At 43.2% G+C, this 18356-nt stretch overlaps 1 protein-coding gene and 1 pseudogene across 2 annotated transcripts in view; both read left to right on the forward strand.

The window, feature by feature from the left end:
- The window catches only part of LOC126277957 (tetraspanin-5), a 1084832-nt gene that overhangs the window by 531757 nt on the left and 534719 nt on the right, over window positions 1-18356 (forward strand). The window lies entirely within an intron of this gene.
- On the forward strand, window positions 4713-4830 carry LOC126279169 (5S ribosomal RNA; annotated as a pseudogene).

The raw sequence follows: 18356 nt of genomic DNA on the forward strand, positions 1-18356 counted from the left end.
AGCTTCATGCTACCCACGCTTGTTTTACGCACTCGTTTCCGTCACATAAGGGCCTTAAAGTACGGCACGAAGTGTCATCACACCCATCTCCCTACTGCGACATTACGCAGTCCATTTAGTTTCGTGGCTTAAAGAAGCACTACACAGCGCTTAATTTTTTCGTTTCGTGTCCTTTGCAGTCGATTAGCAGATCACTTGAGAAAGCTATTTTTATTAATTTCTTATTTAGTCTTACCAGATTGGCCCTCCTTGCATCTGACGACGCACGACCCTTACCAAAAACAGTACAGAACATTCCCGATAATAATAATAATAATAATAATAATAATAATAATAATAATAATAATACATTATTGATTTTATTATTATGGGCATCAGCCAGAATATTATGACTACCGACCCACTGTCGATATAAACCCATCCAAGCGACAGCAGCGGCACCTGGCGTGGGATTACTGGAAACCAGACACAAGCACGGTGCATGTAGTATCAGTGAGCGCGGGTTTGTAGTATGGGGAAGGCGTGCGATCGATCTGAATTTGAACGAATTGTCGGGTGTTCGAGGAGTGTTGTGGTGAGAGTCTTCAAAACTTGGCGAAACCAAGGTGATACCACGTCCAGACGTCTTGGGGTTGGCGGCGACACCTCATTACAGAAGATGTCTGACGTCATAGGCTGGGCAGACTGGTAAAACAGGACAGGCGGCGAATTGTGGTGGAACTAACGCCAGTCTTTAACCCTGGGCAGAGTACAAGTGTGTCTGTCTGAACACAAAGTGCACCAAACACTCCTAACGAGGATCTCTGCAGCCGAGAACCCATGCATGTGCCAACTATGACATCGGCAACTAAGACTAAAATAGCCACGTGACCATCGACACCTGACGTTGGTGCAGTGGCAGAACATTGCATGGTCTAATGAATCCCGATACCTTCTTCATCATGGCGATGGAAGATCGCGAATCCCTCATTTACCAGGGGAACAACTCCTTGACACTTGCACCAATTGAAACACTGACAACCATAAGAACGCAAAGCACAAACGATACCTTCTTCATCATGGCGATGGGAGATCGCGAATCCCCCATTTACCAGGGGAACAACTCCTTGACACTTGCACCAATTGATACACTGACAACCATAAGAACGCAAAGCACAAACGATACCTTCTTCATCATGGCGATGGGAGATCGCGAATCCCTCGTTTACCAGGGGAACAACTCCTTGACACTTGCACCAATTGAAACACTGACAACCATAAGAACGCAAAGCACAAACGATACCTTCTTCATCATGGCGATGGGAGATCGCGAATCCCTCATTTACCAGGGGAACAACTCCTTGACACTTGCACCAATTGAAGCACTGACAACCATGACAACGCAAAGCACAAAGTTTTAGAAAAACAGATGTCTGTAAAAATCTAAATGCTAGGCAAACCAGCAGTTTGGCTTGTTTTTTAAGCAGTTCTCATTATCTCTTATTCTTCATAAAAATAAACTACCCATATTATGTAATGAAATTTTATTTAATAATTAGTATAGCTATTATTAATGTTAATCCACAAAATTTCCGTATGTATCCTAGTGGCAATAGTGTCTTTCGGACACTCAGGATATAAAGAACAGATATTGAATTCATCACATACATGATTATGACCAAAGCTTCATTGTTCTCGTTATCATTTTCGTTAACCACTCTCTCTGGCTTGAGGTTCACATAAAACTGTCTGTTCACTTTAGGAAGGAAATCTAGTGGTTTTGTTATGCGCATGTGTTGGAGGTTTGATCTAATAGTTTCGTTGAGTCTTGGTGTTTCAGAGTTGATATTTGCCTTCCAACTATGTATTTGGGTATCAGATGTTGCAAGGCATTTACAGACACTGGGGAAATAAAATGGTGGGGTCCCAGTACTCCAGTCAAGAACATGTTACTTTAAACAACAATCGTGGCAATTTGTTAAAAACTTCATCCATATAAAATTTATTTAATGCACATTGTTACCACGAACATCAACTTTTGGTTTTCTAGTGAGCTCGGTAACACTCTTAAAGGTTCTGAAATCTTCAGAGTCCATTTTACAGACTGGAATGCTTAAACTATGGAGCGTGAGAATATGGTGAGATTCTTCTAGGGTTTCCAGGTTTTATGAAGAAATGGCCGTCTGTGTAGCCAGTGAGCGTTCCTACACCAATGCAAATGTGTGGTTTGGATCCATTTGAAAGTGAGTGCCAGAGAAATCGCTGAGACAGCTTTTTGCAAATACTGATATATATATAGTGTAGGAGTGCAGCACTAATAAAGCCGGTTAACCCTAAGATTAACAGATGTCAGGAGCGTGCATACACGCTAAAATCTCAAAATCGGCCATAGTGTACTTTAGGCCCTTGTGTTCTCATCGCCTCAATTATTCATTTTAAAATTAGAGATATTTATCAAATAGATGTATCATAAATTCCAGTATCTTTTGCTAACGTTAATTAAAAACGAAAGTGTAAAATACTTTTAAGATTTTAATCTAATTGTGTGAAACCTTAATGCTGGCGCGTAATTAGGGCGCAAGGGGACGATAGGATGAAGATGAAAAGTGAGAGAATTCGAAGGTGGACGTAATGCTGTGGTGCTATCCCTTTCGAATTGATTGTGCCGCTTCTGAATGTGGAGTTGCTCCCAGGCGTATTCATTTCCTGGCGAACGCTATCTGACATTAAATAATGATGGTCGGTGCTACATTTCACCGGGTATTTGCAGAGAGACACCGGAAATGCAGATTATGCATCGCAATTATGTAAGAAATAATTAATAACTACAGTACCCTGCATGTACTGTCGTACACCGTTTACTAAGACATTCACGCCCCATACATTATTGTGACATCTGGAATCCCATATCCCCCCCCCCCCTCTCTCTCTCTCTCCCTCCCTGCATCCCTGCTCCCTTCTCTCATTCCCTCCCTCTTCCCCTTGGAACCCATCTCTCTCTCTCTCTCTCTCTCTCTCTCTCTCTCTCTCTCTCTCTCTCTCACACACACACACACACACACACACACACACACACACACAAATTGTATGCGCCGGCGAGTTCTCGCTGTTATCAGTATCCAGCACCCATCATTAGCGGTGCAAGGAAAAAACAGTTTCCATGTGTTCCTCCCTTCCGATGCGTAGTCAGCTTCAGCTCTCGCCGCTGCAGTCTGGAACCTCGCGACCGCTTCGGTCGCAGGTTCGAATCCTGTCTTGGGCATGGATGTGTGTGATGTCCTTAGGTTAGTTAGGTTTAACTAGTTCTAAGTTCTAGGGGACTCATGACCTCAGCAGTTAAGTCCCATAGTGCTCAGAGAGTAGCATCTCTTAGTTATGGGATAGAAGCATTGATTATTCAACAAACGTATTAAAAAAAAAGTTATTTCATTCGTCCTGAAGTAGTAATTATAAATGTTTACCTTCAAAAATTGGTTTCATTTGTGTGTCTTAACCAATAAATTTAGAGATTACTTCCGGAACTGTACAAGTGGGCTTTAAAATATGATAGAAGGTATGTAACAACACATTACTGCGCTACATTTTCTTCGATTAGAGCAAGATATAATGTAGAGTTAATGTAAGTTGCCCTGGACATGCTGTAATTCCATTAACTCTGTTAACTAACTTCTTTAACAGTTGCGTATCAACACGCTCCAGGAAGTTTATTGTATTGTATGGAACTGGGGACCCAGAAACGACGTAGAGGCTTCGTTCGTGCCGCAGCCCTCAGTGGTTCACAGCCCCACGACAGGTTACAGCAGTCCACCCACCCCACCGCCGCCCCCACACCAAACCCAGGCTTATTGTGTGGTTCGGCCCCCAGTGGACCCCCTGGGAACGTCTCACACCTGGCGAGTGTAACTCCAATGTTTGCGTGGTAGAGTAATTATGGCGTACGCGTACGTGGAGAAAGTGTTTGCGCAGCAATCGCCGCCATAGTGTAATTGAGGCGGAATAAGGGCAACCAGCCCGCATTCGCCGAGGCAGATGGAAAACCGCCTTGAAAACCATCCACAGACTGGCCGGCACATCGGACCTCGACACTAATCCTCCCAGCGGATCCGTGCCGGGGACCGGCTGCCTTCCCGCCCGGAAAGCAGTGCGCTAGACCGCACGGCCAACCGGGTGGGCTCCAGGAAGGGTAGTGGAATATACGAACAGCGATAGTGGAAGAAAAAGAAATACTGAATGAATACAGAGCACTGTGGAATGGAACCGTGTTTGCAGTTCTAAAAGATCTATCAGAAGATCTTGAAACACAAAGACACACACACACACACACACACACACACACACACACACACAATACCGTCCCGCGAGCTGCGCTCTTTCTGCCTTGAGACGTGCGACTTGGGCCCCTGAGCGCAAGGCGGTGTCGGCTGGCCGCTTTGTTTACTGGCATCGACCCAGGCGGCGACTCTGCGCTTGGCGGAATCCGTGGCCCATCCCCTGCCCGTATTCCCAGAACGCCCCTACCGCCGCCGCCGCCGCCCCTAGGGGCCATGACTTACCTGCTGCGCTGCTGCAATATCTTTCCCCCTTCTGCTTATTTCCTTATTTTTGGCTTATGGTGAATCCTAGGAACAGTCCAAGATTTTGTAGCCGAATCATACGGATAAATGCATCAAATTTTAAAACACATGTTGGGACCTACCTCTATTCGTTATTTATCTGTTTTATAACAAATTCATGCCAACGGTCTTGCTGCAGTGCTGACACCGGTTCCCGTCAGATCGCCGAAGTTAAGCGCTGTCAGGCTGGGCTAGCACTTGGATGGGTGACCATCCGGTCTGCCGAGCGCTGTTGGCAAGTGGGGTGCACTCAGGCCTTGTGAGGCAAACTGAGGAGCTACTTGACTGAGAAGTAGCGGCTCCTGTCTCGGAAACTGACATACAGACGGGAGAGCGGTGTGCTGACCACAGGCCACTCCATATCCGCTTCCAATGACGCTTGTGGTCTGAGGATGATATGGCGGCCGGTCGGTACCGTTGGGCCTTCATGGCCTGTTCTGGAGGAGTTTTAGTTTTTATAACAAATTCATGCGAGCCCTTTAAGATTCGCTATCTTCAGATATGGTGTTGTAGAGGGATGTTGAAAACCAAGTGGACTAATCTTAAAGACTGGTAGCTGAGAAAGAGCTTTAATATAAGAAATGCAGTTAAATTAATTGTCGTCCATGTTTTAAAATTCTTTGCAAATCAGAGTATACCTCCAGTTGTCTCTACTTGAAAACAGGGACAACTGAAAACTGTATGATCAGCGGAAACCTGTTTCCCACATACACCGATTAGTGTGTTACTACGTCCTACTCCAGGCAGATGTTTGGGATATGAACCATTACCAGTTAATAGATGCACCACCCCTCGTGTAGCTTCAGTCGAGCATGGTGGTGGTAAGTTCCTATGGGAGGAAACTCCAACCGGCTTCTTTGAGCCCAACTACACGTCCTCTCTCAGATGCTGACATTTGGGTATCTGCAAAGCATAATGACTGTCCGACTCAGATCACAAAATGAAATTCGGAAAGACTTTATGTCGTGGTATCGACCTATCTCGTGTTTACTATCCTTGGCAGATATACAGGGGGATTCAAAAAGAATTCCACAACTTTAAAAATGTGTATTTAATGAAAGAAACATAATATAACCTTCTGTTATACATCATTACAAAGAGTATTTAAAAAGGTTTTTTTTTACTCAAAATCAAGTTCAGAGATGTTCAATATGGCCCCCTCCAGACACTCGAGCAATATCAATCCGATACTCCAACTCGTTCCACACTCTCTGTAGCATATCAGGCGTAACAGTTTGGATAGCTGCTGTTATTTCTCGTTTCAAATCATCAATGGTGGCTGGGAGAGGTGGCCGAAACACCATATCCTTAACATAGCCCCATAAGAAAAAATCGCAGGGGGTAAGATCAGGGCTTCTTGGAGGCCCGTGATGAAGTGCTCTGTCACGCGCTGCCTGGCGGCCGATCCATCGCCTCGGGTAGTTGACGTTCAGGTAGTTACGAACAGATAAGTGCCAATGTGGTGGCGCTCCATCCTGCTGAAATATGAATTGTTGTGCTTCTTGTTCGAGCTGAGGGAACAGCCAAATCTCTAACATCTCCAGATACTGTAGTCCAGTTACAGTAGCACCTCCGAAGAAAAAGGGACCAAAAACTTTATTGGCTGAAATGGCACAGAAAACGTTCACCTTAGGCGAGTCACGTTCATACTGAGTTGTTTCCCGCGGATTCAGTGCCCCGTATACAGACATTGTGACGGGTAACTTTCCCGTTAGTGTGGAAAGTTGCTTCATCACTAAACACAATCTTTGAAACGAAAGATTCATCTGTTTCCATTTGAGCAAGGATAAAATCACAGAAATCGATTCTTTTAATCTTATCAGCTGCAGACAGTGCTTGAACCAATTTCAGACGATAAGGTTTCATAACTAACCTTTTTCATAGGACTCTCCATACAGTTGATTGTGGAATTTACAGCTCTCTGCTAGCTCTGCGAGTCGATTTTCCTGGGCTGCGAACAAATGCTTGCTGGATGCGTGCTACATTTTTATCACTCGTTCTCGGCCGTCCAGAACTTTTCCCTTTGCACAAACACCCATTCTCTGTAAACTGTTTATACCAACGTTTAATACACCACCTATCAGGAGTTTTAACATCATACTTCGTTCGAAATGCACGCTGAACAGCTGTCGTCGATTCACTTCTGCCGTATTCAATAACACAAAAAGCTTTCTGTTGAGCGATCGCCATCTTAGCATCAACTGACGCTGACGCCTAGTCAACAGCGCCTCAAGCGTACAAATGTACAACTAAATGAAACTTTACAGCTCCCTTAATTCGCCGACAGATAGTGCTTAGCTCTGCCTTTTGTCGTTGCAAAGTTTTAAATTCTTTTTGAATCACCCTGTATATGTACGCAGAGTTCTGCTCAAGGTTCGTACATCCTTTTGTCGTGCGTATTGATAAACTGCACACTAATTTTTGATTTTTTTTTTGGTTTCAGGTGAGTACTCTGGACTCTTCTATTGAAGAAAGTTAAAAAGTCACGGCTGTAAGTAAATGGATTGCGTTTTGATATTCATGACCGGATAGCCTGTGTGAATAAATAATTTACAGATTACAATTTATTTTCGCGACGCGATTTATTGCTGTTTTTTCCTTTTTTTTCCAAAGAAAATTAGTTACAGTTCTGCTTTTTCCGTCGATACCTGCATGAGTATCAATCTGCATCTTCGGGTTCTGTTCTTTCCTTCTTCTTCGTTTTCTTTTTCTTCGAGTGTATTATCCTAGGTAGGGCAAATATATTTGAAATAAAATTTTCGATTAAGTCCCAATATAATTAGACTCAAATTTCACCTGTAGTTCATGGAAGGGGAAGTGGTCAGTGCATAATAGGCTCCAACATTTTGCTACTGATGTAAGAAATCTAAGGCTCCAATATGATTTAAGAACGTTAATTCTCTACCTCATACGTCAAGTGTATAGCACTCCCATTGAAAGTGGCTGAAAATGTGCAGAAGCGAATCGCACAACCTTGTTAATTCTTTATGACTAGATCGGGGGGGGGGGGGGGGGGGGGGAGAATTCGTAACTCACTGAAGAGGCGAGTGCACTATTGCATCCAAATGCGAACACGTCACGTGGTACACCTCTTTGAACAGGTAGGCGTGTACATACAGTAAATTGTAACGGGTCACTTGCTGAACTAGAATAGTATTTCATTTTAAATTAGGTCGTGGCAGAAATTTGTGTCTAATAAAGTGGTGACTTAATTGAAAGTTTACGTTGCAAACACGTTTGTACTAGCTAGGACGACATTACAACTGAACTCTTGACAATATATGTATATGGATTTCTCTCGCGTGCGGACTTACGTTTACTGGAATGTTGTTGATTCTACTATCGTATAGTTTCACTCTTGTCAGTTTCCGCTGATCTCGATTTGTTGTAGAATCATGGAAAATATTTTATGTTCAGACACAATGACCTGTCTAGACTCTGAGAAGCTCATCTGCAGAAACCAGCACGGTTTTAGGAAACAGCGGCCATGCGAGACACAGATGGCCCTCTTCGTGCATGATTTACAACAGGCTCTAGATACCGGCTCCCAGGTTGATGCTGTGTTTCTCGACTTTCGAAAGGCGTTCGACTCAGTTCCGCACTGTCGCTCTCTACAAAAAGTGCGCGCTTACGGTCTATCCGATGACATATGCGGTTGGATAAAAAGTTTTCTAAGAGACAGGGAGCAGTATGTCGTCCTGAACGGGATGATTTCAACAGAAACAAGCGTAACTTCATATGTGCTCCAGGGCAGCGTAATAGGTCCTCTGCTTTTTACGATTTACATAAATGATTTGGTTGATGGTATTATTATTTTTTATTATTTAGCGTATGGCAAGTACAAATCACGTTTATAGAGAAATAAGCTGCTACATTAACTTTATAACTTTGGCACTAAAAACAAGACGTAAAGAATTAAATATAGTTATGTCATGAACAACATATATATAATTACAAATTAACATTTAGGTTTTTAATATATTGAACTGCACTTTGAGTCGCATCCAGGAAGTCCGTTGTTTGACCTGAGTAGGCTTTCAGAGGGCACTCTGCACTGATGTGCCGGATCGTCTGCTTCTCAGCGCCGCATTGACAGCGGCTTGAGACTGTTTCCCGATGTGCTATAGTCTACAGGAAAGTAGTATCATACTAAAGTTGTGAAAAAATCATAGAGGTTTTTCAGAAAATAAATGCGTGGTGTAATGACTGGCAGTTATCTGTCAATATTAGTAAGTGTAACCTACTGCGTATAACAAGGCGAAAATCCCCATTAATGTACGAGTACAAAATAAATGCCCAGTCTTTGGAAGCGGTAATGTCCGTCAAGTATCTGGACGTGACTACTCCAAATGATCTCAAATGGAATGATCAGATTACACAAGTAACGGGTAAGGCGAACTCTAGATTGCGATGTATTGGTAGAATCATGAAGCGAAGCAGGCCTTCAACAAAGGAAATAGCTTGCAGTACTTTAGTTGGTCCAGTCTTGGAGTATTGTTCGTGTGTATGGGACCCTTACCAGTTGGGTCTGCTTCAAGTGATTGAGAAGGTCCAAAGAAGAGCGGCAAGATTCGTGACTGGTACATTTAGCCATCGCGAGAGCGTTACAAATCTGATAGAAAGTGGGACACACTGCAGATAGACGGCGCGCTAAACAGAAGGGGCTGCTTACTAAATTCCGAAATCCGATCTTCACCGAGGATGTAGAGCATATATTATTACCCCCAACTTTCAAATCGCGCAATGATCACCATTCAAAGGTAAGGGAAATAAGAGCTCGCACTGAGGCGTTCAGACAGTCGTTTTTCCCTCGCGCTATCCGCGGGTGGAACAGAGGGGGGGAAATATGACTTTGGCGCGAATTTTGCCCTCCGCCACACACCGCTTGGTGGCTAGCGGAGTGTAGATGTAGATAGAGATACTTAAGGTACACGGTGAATTGATTTGAGAGGAAGGTACCCCTGCTCGTTTTATTAACAGACCCGGCTGCTGGGATAAAATTAGTGTCACGGGATGATAGAGTCTGACTCTGCAAACTCCGTGAAACCAGAGCTCCTGCGTGTGCAGGAGTTGCGACTCGCCGCCGCAAGTACATTGGCGCCTTCGCCTTAACGGAAATAGCGACGCGCGATCGCACGTCGGCAGTTGGCGCGTGCCTTCTCCAACTCTGCATTACGGAGGAAGCCGCGGCATTCGGAAGGCTTGTTAGCTAGTTTCGGGAACGCAATGAACTGCCGGCCGTTGGAATTCCAGGCAACTAGCTAACACAATAGGCGCCTTGTTGCTTGTTCGTTAATTATTGAGCGGCACACCAGAATCTCGGCCCTAGACGTACGCTTGAATTGAATGTAATGGGTTTTCCGTGGATAGCGGAATGCGCTTTACGTATATCCTTTATTACCAAAGTCTGGTACTGTGCCAGAGTAGTGAACTAATTCCATAGGAACTATATGGATGTTTGTGCGTAATTCCGCTTCGGGTCCAGCATATATCATATATCAGATAGCGGTACCAGTGCCGTTATTTCCTTATCTGAGCAGGATCATAATTAGGTGCCACTGGAAAATACTTGGAGACACGAATAAAAGATTCAAATACGTGCATTTAGTACCTACATCTACTTCCTGACTGTGCAATTTAGAGTTAAGTGTTTGGCTGAGGATTCAAAGAACCACTTTCTGAGCAGACGACTTCTCGACCGTTCCACATGGGAAAAATGAACATCTAGATCTCTTTGTGCGAGCCCTGATTTCTCTTATTTTACAACGTTAGACATTTCTCCCCCTGTAGGTGATAGTGAACAACATATTGTGGCACCTGGAGGAGAATGTTGGTGATCGAAATTTTGTAGAAAGATCGCACCGCCTTTGTTTTAAGGATTACCATCCAACTGGTTTATAATGTCCACGAATCTCTCAGATATTATGCGATTGGTCAAAACGAGCCGCCCTTCTGTAAACTTTTCCAAAGTCCTCCAGAAAAAGAAAAAGTGTAGTGCAGCAATGTCTTTAATAGATTTATTATTTGTTGGATGTTATACGTATCCAGCCAATAAAAGGTAGTTTTTGGTTAGGCTTCCCCACAACATTATCTAAGTGATGATAACATATTAAGTTGCTTGTAATTGTCATCCCTAGTCGTTTATTTCAGTTGACAACCTTTAGTTTGTGTGATTTGTCGAGAAATTTAAGGAAATTTTTAAGCACTCATTTTTCGCACCATGCGGATTGTATAATTCGTTTTGGTCTTCCGGTTACTTTACTAGCCGGTAAACGACAGCATCATCTGCAAACGATCTCTTTTGTACATTTACAATCCTGCAATAAATTTCAGTTCGTAATAGCTTTTAGACTCTTCAAAAATCACAAGAGAAGGAGGTATACTTGGAAAAGACATGGAGATATGGGAAGATTCCACTTGTATTACATCAATGTCAGACAGGGGTTGCGAAATGAAATTTTGGATTGTAAGCTTTACCTAGGAGCAGGTACACACTCAGATGACAATTTAGTAATGACGAAGAGAAGGCTGAAGTTTAAGAAAGAATCAATGTGCCAAGATGCGCAAAGAAGTGGAATACAGAAGTGCTAAGGAATGAAAAGTTGCGCTTCAAATCCTCTGAGACTATAAATAATGCGATAATAAGTACCTCAGTAGGCAGTTTAGTGGAAAAGTAATAGATATCTCTAAAAAGAATTTGGAATGAAAATCATAGGAGCGTGGAAGGTAAATTCGAAGAAATGTTGGGTAACAGAACAAATGATAATTCGCTTAGGAATCATTTAGCTAGGAAGTGCGGGAAGACCAAGGTGAAATGAGTCCATGAAAAATGTAAGAAGATCGAAAATGAAGTAGTCGTCGGAAAGATTCATTCAGTGTACAAGAATGACAAAACAGCCTTCGGTGAAACACAAAGAAAGCGTGGCTGTTAAGAGTGCAAAAGGGAATTCAAGTGTTAAAGGTACAGACGGTAGCGGATAGGTGGAAAGAATGCAGTGAAGGGCTATAGTGTGGGAGGACTTGTCTATTAACGTAATTGAGGAAGAAATGGAAGCCGATATCGAAAACATAGGAGATACAGTTTTAGAATCAGAATTTAGGCAGAAAGGACAGATAACATTTCTTCGGAGTTTAGAAATCATTCGGGGAAGTGGCAACCAAGCAACTACTGAACATGATGTGTAGAATCTGACGTCTCGGAAAAATATCGTCCACACAATTCTGAAGATAGCAAGGACAAGTAAGTGCGAGATCGCCCAATCACCTTAGCTGCTCATGCCTCCAAAGTGCTGACAAGAATGATATACGGAAGAATGGAAAAAAATTGAGAATATCTTAGATGACGATCATTTTGACTTTTGCAAAGGTAAGGGCACCAGAGAGGCAGCTCTGACGTTGCATTTGATAATGGTAGCAAGACTGAAGGTACATCAAGGCACGGTTATAGTATTTGTCGACCTGAAACACGCTTTCAGCAACGTGAAATGGTGCAAGATGTTACAAATTCTGAGAAAAATAGGAGTAATCTACAGGAAAAGACGGATAATACACAACCAGAAGGGAACGATAAGAATGGAAGATCAAGAACGAAGTACTCGGTAGAGAAAGGTGTAAGACAAGGATGTAGTCTTTCCCCCTGCTGTTCGATCCATATATCGAAGAAGCAATCACGGAAATAAAATAAAATAAATGTCCCAGAGTGGGACCGAAATTCAGGTTGAAACATTCGCTGATCATATTGCTATCGACAGTGAAAATAAAGAATAACTGTAAGGACCTGCTGAAGAGGAAAAAGAATCTTAGTAGCGCCATCCGGTCGAGGATAATGCGAAAAAAGACGAAGGTAATGAGAAGGAGCAGGGATGCGATTAGTGGCAAACTTAACTTCACAATTGGAGACCACCAAGCAGATGGAGTGAAGGAATTCTCTTGCGTTGGAAGCAAAATAAACCATGACACACGTAGCAAAGAGGACATAATAAGCAGCCCGCGCCCGGGCTCCCCGGTTCGATTGCCGGCGGGGTCAGGGATTTTCTCTGCCTCGTGATGGCTGGGTGTTGTGTGTTGTCCTTAGGTTAGTTAGGTTTAAGTAGTTCTAAGTTCTAGGGGACTGATGACCATAGATGTTAAGTCTCGTAGTGCTCAGAGCCATTTGGATCATAATAAGCAGATTAGCATAGGCAATGAGGGTGTTCCTGGCCAAGAGAAGTCCGCTAGTCTCAGACATAGGCCTTAATTTGAGCAAAAAAATTCTGAGAATGTACGTTTGTAGCACAGTATTGTTTGGTAATGAATCAGGGACAGTGGGACAACCAGAATGGAAGAGAATCGTTTCAGGTGTGGTGAGGCATAAGGATGTTGAAAATTAGGTAGACTGGCGCGACAAGGTACGAGGACGTTCTCAACAGCGTCGACTAAGGAAGAAACAAACGGAAAACAGTAACAAGAAGAAGGGAGAGGATGATAGGACATGTTTTACCAAATCAGGGAGTAGTTTCCATGGTACGAGAGGTAAATATAGAGCGTAAAAACTGTAGAGGAAGACAGAGATTGGAATACATTCAGAAAATAATTCATTATCGTTTTACCCGCGTACTAATGCTGTTTAGGCTCCCATATGTCGACTGTCTTCATTAACCAAGGAGCAATTTCGCTGGAAAACGTTCCATTTTGTCGTGATATTCTTTCATATGACCTTCGCTGCTTTGAGCTCTAAAGCCCTCTCTCAAAAAAAGCAAATGGTTTGAAATGTTTTGCAATCTAAAGAATGCCTGTTGAATGAGGGGACAAAGCTTTTCAACATTCTCCATCTATCCATCAGATGATTAAGCTTAATTAAATGGTGTCATACAAGGTGTAGAAACGTTATTGGAGCCTCATCATCATAAACCACAACCATTGTGGCAGACTGCAATGGTAGCGTTCTTCTGCAGAGCAGAACTTGTTTATGTGTCTGGGAAAGTGTATGGCTCTACGAGTACGCTAGCCACAGCTCAACATTTATGGTAAGGTAGGTGCACATGAAGTTTACCTTCCAAGATCATTCAACTGTGAACCAATATTGCTTCCTGTGTAAGAAAAATACAATGTGGGAAGTCTGGATATTCACTGTCTTATAAACCATTGGCAGAGTACTTATGTGCTCTGGTATGCGAGGCGACCGGTTATTATATGCTGTTGTGCTACAGCACAGTGTAAATATCGCACTAAAATTACGCCATTTCTCTTCGAACGCGTGCCGGTGTGTAAATAAAACGGGCTAGAACATGTTTTGTAGCTCTCTCTCCGCAGTAACTAGAAAGACCGGTATCGATTGCTGATGTGATGGTCAGCCGGGACGATCAACCCATAGAAGAGACTCGGCTGTCTGATTCTGGCTGCGCATGCTGTGTGTGATGTGGCGTCATCCCTTGTGGCAGTATGAGTGCTACGTTCTGGTAGCACCAGATCAGTGCTTTGAAATTGTATGCCACATGTTGTGCTGGCGTTAAGTTTGAGGGAGTTTCGAGGAGCAGTTGGCGTGAAGACACCATGGCTTAGTGGTCTAGCACACAGACTGACAATTTATTGGCTTGGGTTCGATTCGCTACCATCATTTTTTTATTCCTCGCAATGTTAAGCGATTAGTTACAAAATTTAAATATATTTAAACAGTTCAATTTGTTTACTTAAAGGTAATATATTCAGTTAAGTTATGAATACTGCCATTCTTAAGTCAAAAGACTATAGGCCACCTCATTGGAGAACAGTGGAAAATTTTGCACGAGCTGCCACTGCCTGGTTGTGTTTCAGCTGCAGAGTTTGCGTGCATAGTGTTCTCGATGAAGTAACTGCATATTCAGAACAGGCCAAGCAGTAGTGTCACCGCTGATTTTAGCAGTCTCTTCGTCATGGTCTAGATATAGCAGCACTCACTCTTCCATATTCAGCGTACCCTGATCATCCTTGACACGAATTGTCCTGTATTCGTGCTGGAAAGTCGTGTTGAGAATGCACTACATAAGGAGTGGCAGTTGCAGGTCTATGACTGAATCCAGTACCGTAGCTTGAAGAGTAATTTCGGAGGCAATGCAACTAATAAGAAATTATCAAAGAGGGCCTACACCAATGAGCCATCAACATTCGAAGTATAAATAAAATCCTTATGTAGATCTTACTTGGGAGTGGTTTCCAGACATTCCTTTACAGGAATCTTGTCTGTGGTATTGACGACTGTGAGCAGTTGGTCAAAGTTGACCATTTTGACACCTCTGAAAGAGGGCACATTTTTTTAAAAAATACGCTGTGGGCAGTAATTCCGAAGCTTACACATTCGAAAGTTGATGGTCCATTAGATCTCCTAACGTCTGCTCTTTCGTCGAAGGACTACGGAAGATATATTTGTGACAATATATTGATTAGCGCTCTGATTCGTAGATTTTGGTCATTGTATTGAATAAAGAGTTTGACAACCCACGGTACATTTAATTAGCTCTAAAAGCGATATGACGTGTCAGATTGCCCTGCTGTGTTATTGATGAACTTTTTGAATCAGGATGTCTACTTGGTTAAAGTTTCAGTTCTCTTGTACAGATTATATTTCGACAGATTGTGGGAGCGATGGTCATGCGTGTGCTTCCTGGACTCTAACCGGAAGTTTCTTTATTGTTTTTGATCAACCCTAGAAATAAGACGCGTTCGCTATTTTAGTGTAGAGTATGCTCATAGTGCCATAGTTTAATTTATTTTCAATCGTGGTGGTTTTATTTTATAGTTGTGCTCATTTACGAATTTCTTACTGAATCATTGTTGACAAGTTTTCCACGTGCGGCCTGGTGAAATGTCGCAATATGGTGCTCACTTTTCCAGTTAAAAACGGGGCGTACAGAGGCGTTGGAAAGGTGGAGCGGGGGGCGCACGTAACAAGGAAATTTTGATCTTGTTTCCATTTGTGGTAGTTTCTCCTTATTTATGTTTTTTGTAATTTTGCATGAAGTTCTTGTGTGGCTTCTGTTGCGTTGGTTATGACTTATTTTGAATGGTGATATTCAAATTTGATGTGATGTCTTTCAAATATTTGTTTTATTTAATTTTGTTTTCCTGATTTTTCTGTAGGCAGCTGCTAATTTCATTGCACAGATCCTCCCAATGCTGGCTCTTTGTGGTTTCGTATATTTGCTAAGTTGGTCCCTCTGGTTTCAGTTTTCCTCAACTGTAAAGTTATTATTTTGCTTCTGTCACCTTCGCTGCTCTTGTCTTATTCCCTAACTGTGTAAGAGCCCCACATTCTTTTACTAGTCTTATGTATGCCTTATAGAGTACGTAAGTTGCTTGCCTACTGGCGCCTTGTTATTGCTTCTTTTTCATTCTGACAAGATTTACTCGTTTTTTCGTTATTTATATGATATCGTCGTTTATTGTTTCCTCGATAGCATGTAGCCCAACTGCTTGGCATGTGACACTTGGCACTTTGCTCTGTATTGTTTTTAGTCCGCACGCCTTTGTCGTGATTCAGATATGACTCCCCAGTGTCGGCATAGTAAGAGCTGTCTCTTGTTGAATGGGGTTTTATTCGGCAGTGTGTCATACATTCCTCTAGAAGTTACATGTAGTTCTCGGTACTTTACTTCGCTGCTTCTATTGAAAACTCAGCCCTACTATCAAAATGGTTCAAATGGCTCTCAGCACTATCCGACTTATGAGATCATCAGTCGCCTAGAACTAATTAAACCTAACTAACCTAAGGACATCACACACATCCATGCCCGAGGCAGGATGCGACCTGCGCCGGTAGCAGTCGCTCGGCTCCAGACTGTAGCGCCCAGAACCGCACGGCCACTCGGGCCGGCGCCCGATTATCACCAGCATGAAATGCGAGGCCATAGTTCCATTTAGAGGGCTATTACAATTGACGGAAGCGATTTGACTGATTTGTTGTAGCTCTATTACACCCTAAGATAAAAAAGGACCCGTCACGAAGAAGTTGTCTGAATGGGACGGAAATCGGTAGAAGTGACGTATATGTACAAACAAGAGTTGATTACAATTTCAGAAAAATGTAATGATTTATTTGAGGGAAAGAGCTTCACAAATTGAGAAAGTCCATAACGCGTTGGTCCAGCTCGGGCCCTTGTGCGACCAGCTATTCCGCTTGGTATTGTTTGATAGATTTGTTGGATGTCCTCCTCACGGATATCATGCCAAATTCTGTCCAACTGGTGCGTCAGATCGTCAAAATCCTGAGCCGGTTGAGAGCGCTGCCTATGATGGTGCAAAAGTTCTCAGTTGGGGAGAGATCCGGCGACCTTTCTGGCCAAGGTAGGGTCTGGCAATCATGAGGACACCGTGTGCGGGCGGGTATTATTTTGCCAAAATGTAAGCCCAGGACGGCTTGTTATAAAGGACAACAAACCGGGGCATCGAATATCGTCGACGGAGTGAGTGCTGTAAGGGTGTCGCGGATGACAACCAATATGGTTCTTCTATGAAAATACATTGCACCCGAAATCATCACTTTCGATTGTCGGGGCGTATGGCGGGTGACATACTTATTGGTATTCCACTACTGCCTGAGTCATTTACAGACACATTTTCGGCCTGGAATCTCGTTAACTGGGCTAGAACTGTCTTAGGTATGGAGTCCCGCTTCGAACTGAGCCCCGATGACTAGCGAAGACATGTCTGGAGACACCCCGGACAGCGGTGGGAAACCAACCTGACTGTCACCTGCCGTACGACCCGACAGCCAGGGGTGTTTCTCGAACATATTCTCAGTTCGAATACAATGAATTTCCTTGAGACAGAGAAGTTGCTGTCCATGCATCAGCACGGCTTTAGAAAGAATCGCTCCTGCGAAATTCAGCTCGCCCTTTTTTCACATGATATTTTGCGAACCATGGATGAAGGGTATCAGACGGATGCCATATTCCTTGACTTCTGGAAAGCGTTTGACTCGGTTCCCCACTGCAGACTCCTAACTAAGGTACGAGCACATGGGATTGTTTCCCAAATATGTGAGTGGCTCGAAGACTTCTTAAGTAATAGAACCCAGTACGTTGTCCTCGATGGTGAGTGTTCATGGGAGGTGAGGGTATCATCTGGAGTGCCCCAGGGAAGTGTGGTAGGTCCGCTGTTGTTTTCTATCTACATAAATGATCTTTTGGATAGGGTGGATAGCAATGTGCGGCTGTTTGCTGATGATGCTGTGGCGTACGGGAAGGTGTCGGCGCTGAGTGACAGTAGGAGTATACAAGATGACTTGGACAGGATTAGTGATTGGTGTAAAGATGGCAGATAACTCTAAATGCAGATGACTAGGAAAAAGAATCCCGTAATGTTTGAATACTCCATTAGTAGTGTAGCGCTTGACACAATCACGTCGATTAAATATTTTGGCGTAACATTGCAGAGCGATATGAAGTGGGACAAGCATGTATGGCAGTTGTGGGGAAGGAGGATAGTCGTCTTCGGTTCGTTGGTAGAATTTTGGGAAGATGTGGTTCCTCTGTAAAGGAGACCGCTTATAAAACACTAATACGACCTATTCTTGAGTACTGCTCGAGCGTTTGGGATCCTTATCTACATCTACATGACTACTCTGCAGTTCACATTTAAGTGCTTGGCAGAGGGTTCATCGAACCACAATCATACTATCTCTCTACTATTCCACTCCCGAACAGGGAGCGGGAAAAACGAACACCTAAACCTTTCTGTTCGAGCTCTGATTTCTCTTATTTTATTTTGATGATCATTCCTACCTATGTAGGTTGGGCTCAACAAAATATT

The sequence above is a fragment of the Schistocerca gregaria genome, chromosome 6, assembly GCF_023897955.1.
Source record: "Schistocerca gregaria isolate iqSchGreg1 chromosome 6, iqSchGreg1.2, whole genome shotgun sequence".
Classification (NCBI taxonomy): Eukaryota; Metazoa; Arthropoda; class Insecta; order Orthoptera; family Acrididae; genus Schistocerca; species Schistocerca gregaria.